This window comes from Panthera onca, chromosome D2, assembly GCF_046562875.1.
Source record: "Panthera onca isolate mPanOnc1 chromosome D2, mPanOnc1 haplotype 2, whole genome shotgun sequence".
In the NCBI taxonomy this organism is placed as follows: Eukaryota; Metazoa; Chordata; class Mammalia; order Carnivora; family Felidae; genus Panthera; species Panthera onca.
The window spans coordinates 35,037,932-35,056,584 of record NC_138349.1 but is presented as its reverse complement, the minus strand read 5'-3'; the positions used below and the strand labels follow the sequence as shown (position 1 = coordinate 35,056,584).

Here is an 18,653-nt window from a genome sequence, read left to right as displayed (position 1 = left end):
CCCACAGCCCTGCCCTGACCCCATTCCCCTCCCTTACAATCCCAAATAACAAAAACAAGGAAACAAAAATTAAAATAGGTCAAAATAAATGCTCCCAGGAGAGTCTTCAGTTCTTTTACTTTTTTCTCCCCATAGAAAACAGAGATAGATAGTGGAAGGAGCCTGGAAGAATGCTTCTAATCTGCCAAAGGAGTCCCTGTACTGAGAACCATATTACCTCATGATACTTTGGTAATAAAAAATAAACAGGAAAAGGTATGGCAGGATTAAATGTATAGCAGGTTTAAAGAGAAAGAAGAGTGTGTATAATTGTCTCAAGCATGAAAGGAGATATGATAATAGTTACTACAGTAGATACGGTGGGGTTAAAGCTAATTTATTTTTCAGAAGCATACATTAAGCCACGGGAATGGAAAAAAGGAGAAAAATCATAATCATCTTGGTAGATGCAGAAAAAGCATTTAACAAAATTCAACAACGTGTCTTTTTTAAAAAGTCTGCAAAATGGGGTACCTAGGTGGCTCAGTTGGTTGTGTATCCAACTCTTGATTTCAGCTCAGGTCATGATCCCAAGGCCGTGGGATGAAGTCCCTGCTTAGGATTCTCTCTCTCTCCCTCTGCCCCTCTCCCTGCTTGCACACACTCTCTCTCTAAAATAAATTTAAAAATTAAAACTAAAAAAAGTCTGCAAACTAGAAATAGGAGGGAGAAAATTCCCTCATCGGAAAAAATATCCACAAAACCTACAGCAATTATCATACTCAGTGGTAACATAATGCAGATACCCCCAACCCCCTTCCTCACAAACAGGAGGTCACTATCCTCTTCTATTCAACAATGGACTACCAATTCTGACCAGTCCAATAATGCAAGAAAAAGAAAACACATAAAGATGATAAAGGGGAAAAACAACATTATTCATAGATGACACGACTATGTATGAAGGGGTTCAGAGCAAGTCTCCCCAAAATGTGCCACTTTGGCATGTGGACTATTTTGAGCTGAAGGCCCAAGAGAAACTTTGGCCCCTCATGTACCTACAAGAATCTAAATTGGAGTTCCTTCCCAGAAGTAGAGTTATTATCAGAGATAAATTTTATCTGAGTGACTCATGTATATAGGGGGCAAACATCTAATTATCAAATATCTGTTCTTTCTCCTGTCCTGTGAACTTCCCTCCTCCTCTTTAAGGCCCCAGACCCTATTCCATTCCCTAGCTCAGGATGGCATATATACCTCATTTTACCTTTCTGTCTTTGAACCTCTCATCCATGCAGGATGCAGAACTCACAAAATTAAACTGGATTTTCTTATGTCAATTTAATTCTTAGACCAGCCAAAAGAACCTTTGATGGTAGAGGAAAACTTTTCCTCCCTAACTATGTCAATAGAAAACCCCAAGAATATACTAACAGCTTCCATTTTTGGATAGGATAATAACAGGTCATAACCAGATTCACCTTCAATAAATAGAAAAAGCCATGATAAATTAGAAAATCGTATTTTCAAAGATGTTGGAGAGTTGTGGAAGAAATGAGAATTGGATGAAGTACAAATCCCAGATGGGAGAGCCCTCTGAGATGAGCTGATGATCATCACCTGTCTTCTTCTCTGGGGCTATTTGCCAATTCTGAATGTAGACTGAAGATCACACTAGGCCCAAGCAGAAGAACTCTACTCAGAGAAGATAAATAGAGGCTTTGGGGGATGCACGAGTTTGGTGTGACAGATTAAAGGCCCAAGATGCCCCAAATCCACAGCTGATTTTTGCCACAGGACATTTTCTGAGCTATCACTACATACCCACCAGAATGGCTAAAATGAAAACGATGGAAAACACCAAGTGATAGAGAAGTTATAGGGTAACCCAAACTCTCATACACTGGTAGTGAGAATGCAAACTGGTAAAACCATTTTTTAAAAACTGGCAGTCTATATTAAAGCAGACAGTATGACATAACAATTCATACATTAGATATATATCTGAAACGAATGCATTTATATGTTCATAGCAATACTATTCATAATAGCCCAAACTAGAAATGATCAAATGTCAATTAACAGTGAAAAGATAGACTGTGATATATTCACGCAATGGAATAGTATGCAACAGTGAAAATGAAAAGCCTAGAACAAGGCACAAGGAGGATAAATCTCACTAACATAAGGCAGAATGAAAGAAGCTGTATGCAAATACTGTATACTTCCATTTACATAAAGTGCAAGAACAGGTAAAATCAAGCTAACAAGACTTTTATCAAGATACTGGTTACCCTTGGGGGCAGGGAGCAATCATCAGAAGGAAGTATGAGGGAGGCTTCTAGGATGCTGGTCACACGCCGATTATAGAGATATACTCAGTTTGTGAAAAGTCATCAACCTGAACACTTATGATATATTTTAAGTTCTTTAATAGAATTTTTGAAAATACCACAAATCAGTAAAATAAAGGAGGAAGGGGATACATGAATTACTCAAGGCTATAATTATCATGCACAAAAAAGTCATCTTGGAAATGGTACCACAAAGATCCTGAGAAGTAGCTGTCCAAATCTAACAAGTGCTAAACCAGGAAGGCTATGAAACAATAGTCCAATTAACATGATTATCTAACCCTTCTCAGGTGTGTCCTGAGACAATTATTTCTGTTGATGTCATCTTAGCCACAAGAAATAGGAGGCCCATATAAGTACAGCATGAGTCAATTTAACCAAGTCAATAATAAATTATGATGTTAAATATTTTAACTCAAGTCTTTACTCATTATGTATGATTTGAAAACCAGTTTTGAGTAATTATTTTTATTTATTTTTTTTTGAGTAATTACTTTAAACCTTAATTAGAATTTAAAAATAAAACACTCCAAAAAAAAAAATAAATAAATAAAAATAAAAATAAATAAAAATAAAAATAAAACACTCCCAGGGGCACCTGGGTGGCTCAGTCAGTTAGTTTCCAACTTAGGCTCAGGTCATGATCTCACAGTTGGTGGGTTTAAGCCCCATGTTGGGCCCTGTGCTGACAGCTCAGAGCCTGGAGCCTGCTTCGGATTCGGTGTCTCCCTCTCTCTCTGCCCCTCCCCCACTCGTGTTCCATGTCTCTCTCTCAAATATATATATATAATAAAAAATAAAGCACAGCAACCAAGAGTGACAACAATAAATGCAACCCAAATAAAAGCAAAATGATCAAACTTTAAATTCTCCCCTCAACAATTTTCAACATTTACATCAAACAGCTTTTTTGTTTATTTTTGAGAGAGAGCATGAGCAGGGGAGGTACAGACAGAGGGACAGAGGATCCAAATCAGGCTCTGTGCTGAGCAGCAAGCCTGGTGTGGGGCTTAAACTCACGAACCACAAGATCATGACCTGAGCCACGCCAACAGAGCCACCCAAGCGCCCCTACATCAAACAACTTCTAACCCAGGATTTGAAATAGGTTCTTTATTTTAATCCTTTTTAATGTTTATTTATTTTGAGAGAGAGAGCACACACACGCGCGCACGCGCGCGTGTGTGTGTGTGTGAGACAGAGAGACAGAGAGAGAGACAGAGACAGAGGGAGAGTACCCCAAGTAGGCCCTCCTGTACTATTAGCACAGAGCCCGATGAGGGGCTTGAACTCACGAATCATGAGATAACAACCTGAGCCAAAATCAAGAATCAGACATTCAACCGAGCCACCCAGGCAGAGGGGTCTCATCTAGTCTTGCCAATCAAGAGTCATGTGCAGTGTTCATATGAGTCTGTTAAACTGACAGAGGTAACAAAAATTGCATCAGACTTGAACAGCCTTTATAGCATTTCTCCTCTAAAATAGGTATAAAAAAAAATCAAGAAAAAAAAAACTTCATCAAGGCACAGTGTCTGGTACATAGTAGGCACCCACAAATGTAACCTTATATTATAATCATCATTACTACGGTCCCACAGGGATGAGATGCAAATAGAACCAGCTCAACAACCACCATATTATTACTAGTGTTCTTATCACATACTCATGCAAATTCCAGCTGTATGTTGTCACCTCTAGAGGTCAAAAACATTCACTGGACAGGCTGGTAATAGCATGTACTTTATAAGATTATCAGAAAAACAGGTATATAATTATCCCTTTATAGATGCCATAGGCAAGCCACTGTTTTTGTCAGTGGTTCTCAACAGGTGACAATTTTGTGGGACCTTTGACAATGTGTCACAATTGAATTGCTGCAACTAACTAAAAGGTCAAACTGGTAACCAGGGAGTAGAGGCCAGGGATGCTGCTAAGCATGTTACAATGCACAGAACAGTTCCTACCACACAACAAAGAATTATCTGGTCCAAAATGTCAGTAGGGTAAAAGGTAGAAGACCCTAGTTTATAGTTCTAACATTGTCATCCAAAAATAATGGATGAGAATCACTGAGACCAATTTAATCCACTTAAAATAAAACCAGGAGAGGGGCGCCTGGGTGGCCTGGGTGGTCGGTTGAGCGTCCGACTTCAGCTCAGGTCACGATCTCGCGGTCCGTGAGTTCGAGCCCTGCGTTGGGCTCTGGGCTGATGGCTCGGAGCCTGGAGTCTGCTTCCGATTCTGTGTCTCCCTCTCTCTCTGCCCCTCCCCCGTTCATGCTCTGTCTCTGTTTCAAAAATAAATGTAAAAAAAAAAAAAAAATTAAAAAAAAAATTAAACCAGGAGATAGCCTCATCAAAACAAAGAAAGCTATCTGTATTAAACTCCCATCTACTGGTTTATTTTAAAAATCTAAACCAGGGGCCACCTGGGTGGCTGTCAGTTGAGCATCTGACTTTGGCTCAGGTCATGATCTCACAGTTCATGGGTTCAAGCCCTGCATCAGGCTCTGTGCTGATAGCTTGGAGTCTGGAGCCTACTTTGGATTCTGTGTCTCCTTCTCTCTGCCCCTTCCCTGCTCGTGCAGTCTCTCTCTCTCAAAAAATAAGTATTAAGAAAAAAATTTTTAAATAAAAAAATAAAAATCTAAACCAGAAAAGGATTAAAGACAGGGAAAAACTGATAAGGAAGGAGAGAGAGGAAAGGTTTGCAGAAACCCTCTGAGTAAGCAATCTTGTGCATAAATAAAGGGATCTGCCTCAAAAAAGGAGCATAGCGGGGCGCCTGGGTGGCTCAGTCGGTTGAGCGTCCGACTTCGGCTCAGGTCATGATCTCACAGTCTGTGAGTTCGAGCCCCGCGTCAGGCTCTGTGCTGACAGCTCAGAGCCTGGAGCCTGCTTCGGATTCTGTGTCTCCCTCTCTCTCTCCCCCTCCCCTGCTCATGCTCCATCTCTCTCTGTCTCAAAAATAAATAAAAACATTAAAAAAATTTAAAAAAAAAAAAAAAAAAAGGAGCATAGCAAGGGCACAGAGACAGATCCTTACTAAATGCTCAGTTAGCATTTTACACAGCACACGCTCTTTATAGGGATTATACTCTCAATGAACCCGATATCTCAGAGGTTATCTCAGGATCTATCATCCTATGCCCATTTTTCCTGAAGGGGGAAATTAAACCTCATAAAAGTAATTTGGTTAGGGCCACACAGGCATCAAATAACTAGGATTCAAACCCAAGTCTTTAGACACCAAGGCACCATGCTCTTTACTTCTACCAAATTAAAAAATGTATCTTCTGCACCAAGATTACACTCTGAAAGGATACTCACAGAATTGTTGAGTACGGTTAGCTATAGATAGTAGACTATTAGCTGATCTTTATTATTTGTACTTTTCAGAACAGTACAGGAAGGATCCTTGAAAAGATAAAACTTAATGATCTTGAATGTGCTAGGCTGTGTTTACTAAGTATATAACCCAAAGTGAACTTTTTGTTGTTACTTGGAACAGCTATATCACAGTATAACAGGACTAATTAATAAGGAAAAAATCTGGACCCCATATCCATTCGTTGTCATTGCTGACAAATTAGTTCCCTTAAGAAACTAGTTTGTTGGCTCACAACTGGAACAATTTCCAAAAGAATTTTTAAAACGGTTTGTGATGAGAGGTGAAGGCTTTAAGCAGACAATGGAACAGAACCCACAGCCTAATTCCAGAATCTACTTTTCACTCAATTGCTGACCTAATGTGGTCTGGCCTAATGTTGCTGTCAATCTGAGGCTTCATTTTCTTTCTACACCTAGGTTAAGAATTTCAGGGAATTTAGAAAGTAACAGCCTAGACTGTCTCGTTTTTTCATTTTAATTTTTAACAAATGTTTTAAAAAGTTTTATTTATTTTGAGAGAGAGAGAGAGAGAGAGAGAGAGAGAGAGAATGCGTATGCATGTATGCGGGGGAGGGACAGAGAGAGAGAATCCTAAGCAGGCTCTGCTCCGGGCTTGAACTCACTACCGGTGAGATCATGACCTGAGATGAAATGAAGAGTCAGACGCTCAACTGACTGAGCTACCAAGGCACCCCACTTTTTTTTTTTTAAACCACAGATGTTATTTGTTTATTTATTTCAATACAGACTTTGACTTAAGAAAACTCACCCCCCTGGGGCATGTGGGTGGTTCAGCTGGTTGAGCGTCAGACTTCAGCTCAGGTCACGATCTCATAGTTCGTGGGTTCCAGCCTCGCGTTGGGCTGTGTGTGCTGACAGCTCGGAGCCTGGAGCCTGCTTCGGATTCTGTGTCTCCTGTTCTCTCTGCCCCTCCCCCACTCGTGCGCGCGCACGCACGCACACGCGCGCACGCGCTCTCTCTCTCTCTCTAAAAAGTAAATAAAATTAAAAAAAAAATTTTTTTAATAAAAAAAATAAAAGAAAAAAACCTCACTCCCCTTCCCAAGCCCCATCTAGCTGGCTAACTTTGAAATACCTGTCCTACTGCATCCAAAAATACAGAACACTTTCTTCTCCACTTTACAGCAATGGTGGTGGTGGTGGTGGCGTTTGTCCGCATTTACTGAACATGTAACTATATGGTAGACACATGCATTTCCTCATTTAATTCTCGCCACAAGCCTGTGCAGGAGGTGCCATTACTGTCCCCATTTGCTGATGAGGAAACAGGCCTGAAGAAGGATGTAATAAGTAACAGGTCACAGAGTAAATGGCAGAGTCTAGGCGCTGTGGCACCAGAATCCCAAGAGCAATGCAAACCAAAGAATAATTATCTATATCCCCATCCACCCCCAAAAGGATCTGTATCAGAACGATTCTTCCACAATACTAAGACCAAACCATAAAAGGAATGCTTAAATAGTCAAGACTTGTAGGTCAAAGAGTGAAGCCACTTTGTGTTGCCTCAGCAAGGCAAGGCTGGGTTTAATGCTGGAAGGTGGAAGGAGAGCAACTGATGCCTGAGTAGCTAACGAACAATTAGAAAAGTCTTCACTAGTTAGGTCATGTCAGAAGCACCCTACCACTGAGTATCCAAGTAGAGGCTTGGATACTATTCATGATGTGGTTTTCAAACTTTTTTTTTTTAAAGCAATGTGTGAATTTGAGACTTTTTTTTTTTAAGGTTTATTTATTTATTTTGGGGGGGGGAGGGGGGGAGAGAGAGAGAGAGAGAGAGAGAGAGAGACAGAGAGAGAGAACAAGCTGAAGAGGAGCAGAAAGAGAGGGAGACACAGAATCTGAAGCAGGCTCCAGAGCCTGATGCGTGGCTTGAACTCACGAACCGTGAGAGATCATGACCTGAGCTGAAGTCAGACACTTAACCGACTGAGCCACCCCGGTGCACCTCAAACTATTTCTTTTAAAGGAAATATTTCTTTCTACCAAAATCTTATGGAAGTATAATTCATAAAACTAAACAATGCTGGTTCAAGAGGAAGTCAGAGACCCTACTCTACCCTCTCAGGGCCCATCAGTTGCAGTGATACTGTCAAAAATTCCCAAGGTTCTGACAATAATAGTTCAAAAATTAATATAGAATCCCAATAAAAACACCAAAATGCTATATTATGGAGTTAGACAAATTGATATTAAACTTTATTTTATTTATTTAAAGATTTTTTTAATGTTTACTTTGAGAGAAAGAGAGAAAGCACACAAGTTCAGGGAGGGGAAGAGAGAGGGAAAGAGAGAGAGAATCCCAAGTAGGCCCCCTGCTGTCAGCACAGAGCCCAACAAGGGGCTCCATCCCACAAATAATGAGATCATGACCTGAGCCGAAACCAAGAGTCTAATGCTTAACTGACTTAGCCACCCAGGAGCCCTGATAGTAAACTTTTTAAAAAAAATTTTAATGTTCATTTATTTTTTAGAGAGAGAGAGAGAGAGAATACATGTGGGAGGAGCAGAGAGAGAGGGAGACAGAGGATCCCAACCAGCTCTGTGCTAATGGCAGAGAGCATGATGCAGGACTTGAACCCACGAACTGCGAGATCATGACCTGGGCTGAAGTTGGACATTTAACCCACTGAGCCACCCAGGTGTCCCCCAACATTAAACTTTATACAGAAAACAAATATTAAGAATACCGCCTGGGTGGCTCAGTCAGGGAAGCATCCGACTTCAGCTCAGGTCGTGATCTCACGGCTGGTGGGTTCAAGCCCCCGAATGGGGCCCTGTGCTGACAGCTCAGAGCCTAGAGCTGCTTCGGATTCTGTGTCTCCCTCTCTCTCTGCCCCCCCTCCCCGTTCTCTCTCTCTCTCTCTCAAAAATAAACAAACATTAAAAATAATAATAATAAGGGGCGTCTGGGTGGTTCAGTCAGTTGTGTCCCACTTCAGCTCAGATCATGACCTTGCAGTTCGTGGGTTTGAGCCCCACATCTGGCTCATGCTGACAGCTCAGAGCCTGAGCCTACTTCAGATTCTGTCTCCCTTTCTGCCCCTCCCTGGTTCACACTCCTCTCTCTCTCTCTCAAAAATAAACACTGAAGAAGAAGAAGAATAGCTAGGAAAACACTGAGAAGAATAACTTTAAGTGGGATACTAGACTTCCCACATTAAAATATACTATAAAGTCTCTATGAAAACAGTACGGTACTGGCTCATCACAAAGACAAATTAGTAGCAAAGACTAGAAAGAACAGAAGTAGGCCCAAATATATACAGAAATTTAGTATTTGACAAAAGTAGCATTTCAAGTGGGTAAAAAAACAAACTCTTTAACAAATGGTGTTTGGAACACTGAGTAGCCTTTGGAAAAAAATAAAAGATCCATATCTAACACCACTCAAAATTAAATTGCCAAAGGATAAGGAAATTAAATACAAAAAATGAAACTGTTTAAGTACTAGGAGAAAAAACACTGGAATTCTTCTTTAACCTTGGTATAGGGAAAGGCTTTCTCTTTTTTTTTTTTTTTGAGATAGAGAGAGCATGAGCAGGGGAGAGGCAGAGAGAGAGAGAATCCCAAACAGGCTCTGCACCAGCATTGCAGAGCCCGGAGCAGGGCTCAAACTCACAAACCCATGAGATCATGACCCGACACGAAATCAAGGGTCTAAGGTCTTACCAACTGAGCCACCCAGGCGCCCCAAGGCCTTCTAACTTTCTGATTAAAAAATTCCAAGGGTATGAATTAAAGATATAAACTACAGAGGGGTGCCTGGGTGGCTCAGTCAGTTAAGCATCTGACTTTGGCTCAGGTCATGATATCAAGGTCTGTGAGTTCAGAGCCTGGAGCCTGCTTCGGATTCGGTGTCTTCCTCCCTCTCTGCCCCTCCCCCATTCATGCTCTGTCTCTCTCTGTCTCTCAAAAATAAACATTAAAAAAAACAGATATAAACTAAAGATCTCATAGATAAAACTAAAAACTCTGAAGAGAACACAGAGCTTCACAACACTGGATCTGGCAATGATTCTTTGGATATACCAAAAGCACAGGCAATAAAAGAAAAAAATGGCCATCGGGAAAAAAAAAATGTACCAACCATAAGCAACAGAGCAAAAGGCAACCTGTGGATGGGAAAAAAAAAAATATTTGCAAATCATATTGATAAGAGTTAATATCCAGAATATACAAAGAACTCCTATAATGCAACAACTGGTCAAAGGTTGAGGCATCTGGCTGGCTCAGTTGGTGAATCGTGGGACTCTTGAGCTCAGTGTGGTGGGTTTGAGCCCCACATTGGGTGTAGAGATTACTAAAAAATAAAATCTTAAAAGAAGGAGAGAGGTGGGGGGAGCACCTGAGTGGCTTAGTCGGTTGAGCTTCTGACTCTTGGTTTCAGCTCAGATCACAATCTCACAGTTTGTGAGTTCGAGCCCTACACAGGGCTCTGTGCTGACAGTGTGGATGCTGACAGCTTGGGATGCTCTCTCTCTCTCCCTTTGGGATTCTCTCTTTCTTCTCCCCCCCTGCCCCTCCCCCACTTGTGCTGCCTTCCTCTCTCTCTCTCTCTCAGAATGAATAAACTTAAAAGGGGGGGGGGGGGCAAAAGGAGTTAAATGAACATTTCTCCAAAGAAAATATATGTAACAACATCGCTCATCATTAGAGATACGCAAATCAAAACCACAAAGAATTACCAATGGATGACTATTATCAGAATTTAAGTATTGGCAAGAACGTAGAACAAATGGGAGTGCTTGGCTGGCTGAGCCAGTAAGGTGTGCGACTCTTGATCTCAAGGTTGTGGGTGTGAGTCCCACACTGGGCGTAGAGATTACCTAAAAGAATAATTTAAAAATATATATATTAGAAGAAGAATGTGGAAGAAATGAAACCCTTGTGCACTTTTAGAATGTAAAATGCTGCAGCAATATGGAAAACAGTATGGCAGTGCCTCAGAAAATTAAAACTACTATATAATCCAGCAACTCCACTTCTGGGTATATGCCCCGAGAAATGAAAGGACTCAAACAGATATCTGTACCATATTAACGGCAGCATTATTTACAATAGCCAAAAGACAAAAGCAGCCCAAGAATCTCTTGATGGATGAAAACAAAATGTGGTACATACAATGGAATATTATTCAGCTTTAAAAAGGAAATTCTGATACATGCTACAATATGGATTAACCATGAAGACATTACACTAAGCCAATAACAAGGGGACAAGGACTGTAAAGTCCACTTATATGTGGTACCTTAGTAGTCAGATTCAGAGACAAAGTAAAACAATAGTTGCCAGGGGCTGAGAGAGGAGACTGGGGAGTTACTGTTTGCTGGGTACAGAGTTTCAGTTTGGGAAAATAATAAAGTTCTGGAGATGGATGGTGGTGATGGCTGCCCCAAAATGTGATGTACTCAGTACCACTGAACTATACATTTAAAATCAATCAGGATGAGGAGTGTGCAAAATAAAATAAAAACACTGAGGGGGCACCTGGGTGGCTCAGTCGGTTAAGCATCGATTCTTAAGGTCGGCTCAGGTCATAATCTCATGGTCGTGAGACTGAGCCCCCATGTTGGGCTCTGTGCTGGGTGTGGAGCCTGCTTAAGATTCTCTCTCCCTCTCCTCTCTGCCCCTCTCCCCCCACTGCCTCTTTCTCTCTCAAAAACAAAAACACTAACAAACAAACCTAACTGTATTATAAACGAATATAATCATACTAAAGGAGCTAAGAAAGAAATGAACTAACCTAACTGTGGAAAATAGTATTCTGAATGGATACAGTTTCTAGGCTAAGGACAAAAAGAACTGTACATAAATGTTATAATTTAGTTATCAAAAGTGTTCCTTACAGAGGTTTAGGTTAACAATCATGAAATTAGAATTAAGTAAATAAATATGTGTATGTATGTTAGAATCAATCAAATAAATTATGGGTGATGAAATCCAGTGTACTCATGGTTAGAGAAAAAAGTTTTAAAGGAAAAAGACTCAAATAAATTTTGTAGTACCAAATTTCAATCAGCAGTATTAATACAAACTCCTGACTGTGAATATATACAGATACAGAAATATAAATATGTGTATGTGTACGAGTAGCTACACTGCCCACTAAAAGCAATGACACCTCAGTCACAGTGAGTACATCTAGGGCCCAGATCTCGGTCCCTAAACATCATTTTCCAATAAGAGGAATCAAGTGGTTGACTCTAGAGCTAGGGCAAAGAAAATACAAGTTAAGCCTGAAACACCATATAATGTCAAAAGATATTCTCTAAAAAAGATGGGGGCTCACCCAAAGGAGCTCCTAATGACCAAAGCTAGAACACTTTGAGTGATAAAATGACAGCAATGAATTTTAATCCACAGAATAAAATAAATACTGTGAGTCCGCATTGCTACAAATGAGTAAATAAACGAGACAGAAAAACTCTACCTCACAGAATTTCAATTAGTAATAAAGAAGGAAAGAGGGAAATAATCAGTAGGTGCAATAATAAATGCACAGACAAGATCTACCTACAAGTGGATGCTAAAAGGTTTGAGGTAAAAAAGGATTTGCATAGTCCCAAAGTATCTCCCTCAAGATATTTATTAACTACAAAGGTAAAGACACTATTTTCTTATTCTTGATAATTATACTATGATGATATATAAGGTAAGTGTATTATTTTTGCAACTTTTCTGTAAGTCTAAATTAGTTCAAAATTTAAAGTTTTTTTTAATTAATAAAAATATATCTGTATCCAGATATATCTGCACCTACCCACTCCCTCCTCAAAAAAAAACTAATGCAGAAGGATTTCTACATTACATTAGAGAAGATGTTAGAGCCAGGATTCTATGCTACTAGAAGGCCAAAGCTAGAAAAAAACTAAATGTTTATTAAAGGTTTTCCTAAGATACGGACAAATAAGCACTGGTATATGCTACAACATAGATAAACTCTGAAAACACTATACCAAGCAAAAGCAGACCAAAGAACACATACTGTATCATTATATTTATTTTTTAAATTTTTTATTAAAAAAATTTTTTTAATGTTTATTTATTTTTGAGAGAGAGACGGAGTGCAAGCTGGGGAGGGGCGGAGAGAGAGGGAGACACAGAACCTGAAGCAGGCTCCAGGCTCCAAGCTGTCAGCACAGAGCCCGACGCAGGGCTCAAACTCATGAACCACGAGATCATGACCTGAGCTGAAGCTGGACATTTAACTGACTGAGCCACCCAGACGCCCCAGTATCATTCTATTTACATGAAATATCCAGAATATGTAAATCCATAGAGACAAAAAGATGGTTGCTTGGGGCTGGAAAAAGAGGAAAATAGGGAGTCCCTGCTAAGGGATACAAGATTTCTTTCTGAGGTGATGAAAATGTTTAAAATTGTTTGTGGTGACAGCTGCACAGATCTTTGAATATAGTGAAAACCACCAAGTGGTATACTTTATTATTTTTTGTGTGTGTGTGACCCTACCACACTCCTGAATGGTGTACTTTAAGAGGATGAATTGTTCAGTATCAATAAAGCTGTTACAAATTATGTGTGTGTGTGTGTGTGTGTGTGTGTATGTATGTGTGGCATTCACATATTATATGCATATATATAAAACATTTACGTATATACACATGTGTATGTATATATATATAAAACATTACATACATTACTACAACCCCTGGCTTATTCATTACTCTAATATTCACAGAAAGATGTTTTCTATTTTGCTAAATCGTGATAATGTTAGTACTAGTTTGGCCTGCTGGTTTTAAGCACAAATATTCATTTTACCTTAAAAAAAAAAGTCTGTTTTAACCATGTATCTAACTGGCCAGATAGTCTTATCTATTCAGCTTTTAGGAATGGAATCTTCCCAGTGTGAGGGTCCCCATCTGCCTTATTTATATGACCTGACCTACAGGTAATATAAAACATATGTATATGTACATATATATACACACATACATACATATAATACATATATACATATATACACATATATACACATATGTACATATATAATAAGTATATGCATATAATGCCGTCTTCTTGCTTCTCAGTCTTCCTCGCACTGTTAAACTCATCATCTTCTTGAAAGACTGTACACTAATTTTTCTCCTTTCCTGCTCTCTTCTTGTTGGGCATCTGTAGAGACACCTCAAAGGCGGCAGAAATGACCTGCTACACATCTCTTACACGTGTCCACCTAGCTCAGGCCAACAGTTTTCACTTTCCTAGAAGCAAATTTAACATGCTCTTCTATACCCACCCACTCTCATCCCATCCTCTCGCCTAGGTTCCAGACAAAGGTGAATTTGGAGGCAGCAGAGCTGTCTGAATTAAACTTCTTAAGAGCTGTGGGAATTTTTATGTCTCTGTTAACCATGTACAGTTGCTGTAAGAATCAAATAAAATGATGTGATAATTCTTTAAAAACCATAAACAAGGCAGGGGGTAGTCCTGATCACACAATCATTTCTGTATCTTCACAGCAATTTATATACATACACACACACACACACATATATATATACATATATGTGTATATATATATATGTGTGTGTGTGTATATATATATATTTTTCCCCTCCTCATTTCCATTACAACCAAAAACCTCCAGTATGACTAAAAACTAATAAGACTGATTTCCTCCCGTCACTTTATAGCAAGAGTCACAAATTTAAATGCTTACAAGGCCAAAAAGGTAACATAAGTGAGCAAAGCAAGAGAAGTGGAATTGTGATCAGAAGGAATACTAGCCCCATCAGAAAGGAAGCAAATCTCAGCTCAGGCCAAGTGCTGCCAGGCAGCAATGTGGGCCCAAGTGTCACCAGGTCTCCTCATTTTCCCTAAAGGAACTGAACTCTCGGGATTTTTAAGTGTTGATACACATTTAAAAGACAACTGCAAAAATATGTGCATGCCACATCTCAGCCTACTGATCCAAAGACACCTGCTTTGCAGGTGAGGTGACCAGACTCTACAATAAAAACAACACAAAGTGAGAAGGTATTGACATTTTAGCACAAGGAAAGAAAAGGAACTGTACACTAGTAGAAGCCAATGTTGCTCAGAAATCAAAACTTACTAGAACAGGGATTTTGAAGCTACTTAATTTGATGTCTAGTAAAAAGAAGCCCATGCAAAGTAACCCATTCAAGATAACAAAGCCAGTCCGTGCCAAAGAGGGCTTGAACTCAAATCTTTTGACCACTAGACAGAGTGACTTTTCCACTACATCACGCTAGCTCCCAAGAGAACAGAATTATAGAGCAAATAAGACATTCTGTCACCGGATGGCAGGATGGAATACAAACTCCGAACCAGGAGTCAAGCTCACTGATCCTGACTGTCCTTCCCAGGACAGATTCTGAGCTTGTGAATGTCACCCTGGGACTCCATGATGCATGATATTCCCAACCTCTTCAGATGGTGGCTAATGATTTATACATGGCGATTTGTATTAGGCATCAGCAGAGCACACAAAAACAGAGTAGCCTAAGGGAAAAAGGGAAGATAGGAATTTTCACCAACTGAAGAAAGAAGGAAAAAAACAGCTAATGTTTCTCTTCATTTTCAAATAGACTTCTTCCATAAAAGCAAATCTTTAGACACAATTAAGAACAAAGGAAAGAAAGAAAAGAGAGGCCATAGGTCTTGTGTTTTTTTGTTTGTTTTGTCAAAGTCCTACAAAGAGTCCCTTTGAAAGTCTGTGGCTTTAACCATTTGCGGGATTATCTGTAAAATCATTTAATTCTCAAGCATTCAGAACCCTAGAATTCTAAAGCTGGATGGAAGATTGGAAGCCATGTAGATCATCTCTCTCAATTCTGTAGACTTATTCTACAAATGTGTAGATTCACACTAAAACTCAGATCTATACTTTTCTGTTTAGGAAATCATTATAAGATCTTTTAAAAAGTTTAAAAAGCTATCTCCTGGGGCGCCTGGGTGGCTCAGTTGGTTAAGTGTCCAACTCTTGACTTCGGCTCAGGTTATGATCTCCTGATTGATGAGTTCCAGCCCAGCACTGGGCTCTGTGCTGACAGTGCAGAGCCTGCCTGGAATGCTCTCTTTCTCAAAAATATATAAAATAAACTTAAAAAGAAAAAGTTATTTCTCATGTGTTCTTTCTCAAGAAGCTACTGGAGGACATGTATCTCTTGAATGAAGGGACAAACCCAGACAGAACAAAATATGAGATCCAGGATATAGATCCAATAGAGAAGTAAAGAGAAATTCCAGGCAACCACTTTGCAGCAGACCTGGAGCAAAACAAGTCCAGACTACAGCTGGGGTGGGGAGGGCAAGTGTCCAGAAAAAATGTCTCTAAGAAAAAAATATGACACAACTATTTCGGTAAGATGGGGGAAGAAGGAAGGATAAGGAAAGAGTTACATCTTTACCTACTATAAAAGCAAGTCAACATGACAACTCCAAAAATTAAGAAATCAAGGAATAGCAGTATATTACTTGGAAATATTAAAATAAATTTCAAAATAAATAGCTTAAAGACTCAAATGTGCTTGCCTCTATGGAGCAGGAAGTAAGGATGGAGTAAGGGTAGGGAACTATTTTTTTTGCTATAAACCTTTTAGTACTATTTGACTCTTAAAACCCTCCCTGTATTACTTTGATATTAAAAATTAATTTTAGGGGCGCCTGGGTGGCTCAGTCAGTTAAGCGGCCGACTTCAGCTCAGGTCACGAGCTCGCGGTTCGTGAGCTCGAGCCCCGCGTCGGGCTCTGTGCTGACAGCTCAGAGCCTGGAGCCTGTTTCAGATTCTGTGTCTCCCTCTCTCTGACCCTCCCCCGTTCATGCTCTGTCTCTCTCTGTCTCAAAAATGAATAAATGTTAAAAATAATAATAATAATAATAAATAAATAAATAAAATAATTAATTTTAAAAATCAAGCATATATTAAATAAATTCATTTCAGTTTCCTTAAGGGGCAGCATGTTTGATTTCTAGTGAATATGTGATAAGTTATTTTTTCTTCCAAAAAAAAATTAAAGAGCACAAGTACTGAATTCAGAATTTCATTCCTTAAGAAAGTCAATTATGACTTAAGTTTGCCCCACAGCCATTTTCTTTTGCAGATAGAAGGGAAAAAAAATGATGAGTTGCAAGGTTCATTCTGTTAGTCACTGAATCGTTAGGTATTTTTTAACCAGTTATTATTGCAAGAATTTGGATCCTTGGGGCGCCTGGGTGGCTCGGTCGGTTAAGCGTCCGACTTCGGCTCAGGTCATGATCTCACGGTCCGTGAGTTCGAGCCCCGCGTCTGGCTCTGTGCTGACAGCTCAGAGCCTGGAGCCTGTTTCAGATTCTGTGTCTCCCTCTCTCTCTGCCCCTCGCCTGTTCATGCTCTGTCTCTCTCTCTGTCTCAAAAATAAATAAACGTTAAAAAAAAATTTTTTTTTAAATAAATAAATAAAAATAAAAAAGAATTTGGATCCTTTATGACAAAAAGCTCCACAATAAGCAGTATTATCATCTTCATAAACTTATCTTGACTGAGACTGTTGTTACACTACAAAAGAAACTACACTATTTAAAAAATTAAAACTGTTAAGAGCACCAACTGACTTATAAACACTGACATGTATTAGATGAGCAATCAAAAGAATATTCTTTATTATACATCATTTCACAAAACAATTAAATGATCTCTACTGTCAGAAACTCAATTATACTAGTATCATGACCTTAACTGATTACAAGAAACTGCCTATTTTCGAAGCCACGACACAACTAAGAACAAGGTGAAATTCCTTTTGTGGTTCCAAAAGAAATTAGAGTTTTTAAAAACAAAGTCTCAGATTCATGGAGGTAGTAGAAAATTTAAAGATGATCAGGCCCAGCACCCACAACTAACAGCAAAACCAAGACTAGAATCCAAAAACAAAGGGAAGAAATAACAACCAACACCACAGAAATATAAAGGATTTAGAAAGAATTCCATGAAAAATTACATGCCAACAAATCTGACAACCTGGAAGAAACAGACAGATTCCTAAAAACATACAACCTTCCAAAACTGAATCAGAAAGAAATAGAAAATCTGAACAGACCAGTTACTAGTGATCAATCTGAACCAGTAATCAAAAGACTCCCAGCAAACAAAAGTCCAGGACCAGATGGATTCACAGGTGAATTCTACCAAACATTTAAAGAAGGGGCACCTGGGTGGCTCAGTTGGTTGAGTGACTCTTGATTTTGGCTCAGGTCATGATATCACAGTTTGTGAGATCAAGCCCTACATTGGGCTCTGCTCTGACAGCAGGGAGCCTCCTTGAGGTTCTCCCTCCGTCTCGGTCCTTCCCCCAGTCGTATATGTGCACTAAATAAACTTAAAAATAAAATAAAAAGGTTAGTACCTATTCTCCTCAAACTATTCCAAAGAATAGAAGAGAAAGAAAAGCCTCAAAATACATTCTATGAAGCCAGAGGTTACCCTGATACCAAACCCAAAGACACTACAAAAAAAAAAAAAAAAAAAAAAAAAGCAACTTACAGGCCAATATCCCTGATGTATACAGATGAAAAATCTTCAACAAAATTTTAGCAAATTGCTTTCAACAATACATTAAAAGGATCATTCACCATGATCAAGTGGGATTTATTCCAGGAATGCAAGGATGGTTTGATATTTGCAAATCAATCACCATGATACACATCAACAAAGCAAAGAATAAAAACCATACAATCACCGCAATCAACAGATGCAGAAAAAGCATTTGACAAAGATCCAACACCTGTTTATGATAAAAACTCTCAACAAAGTGGGTTTAGCAGGAACATACATCAACATAATAAAGGTCATATATGAAAAACCCACAGTTAACATCATACACAATGGTGAAAAACTGAAAGCGTTTCTTCTAAGGGCAGGAACAAGACTAAGGTGTCCACT

General features: G+C 39.3%; 1 protein-coding gene across 5 annotated transcripts in view; it reads right to left on the bottom strand.

The window, feature by feature from the left end:
• The window catches only part of IDE (insulin degrading enzyme), a 154,400-nt gene that overhangs the window by 80,563 nt on the left and 55,184 nt on the right, over positions 1-18,653 (bottom strand). Inside the window, exon 1 of one of the 5 annotated variants that reach the window (XM_078434593.2) lies at positions 6,495-6,650. The exons of the other annotated variants lie outside the window; for them this stretch is intronic. The gene's annotated coding sequence lies outside the window, so the exon portion shown is untranslated. Of the gene's footprint in view, positions 1-6,494; positions 6,651-18,653 lie in introns of those variants that run through there. 5 annotated transcript variants of the gene reach the window in all.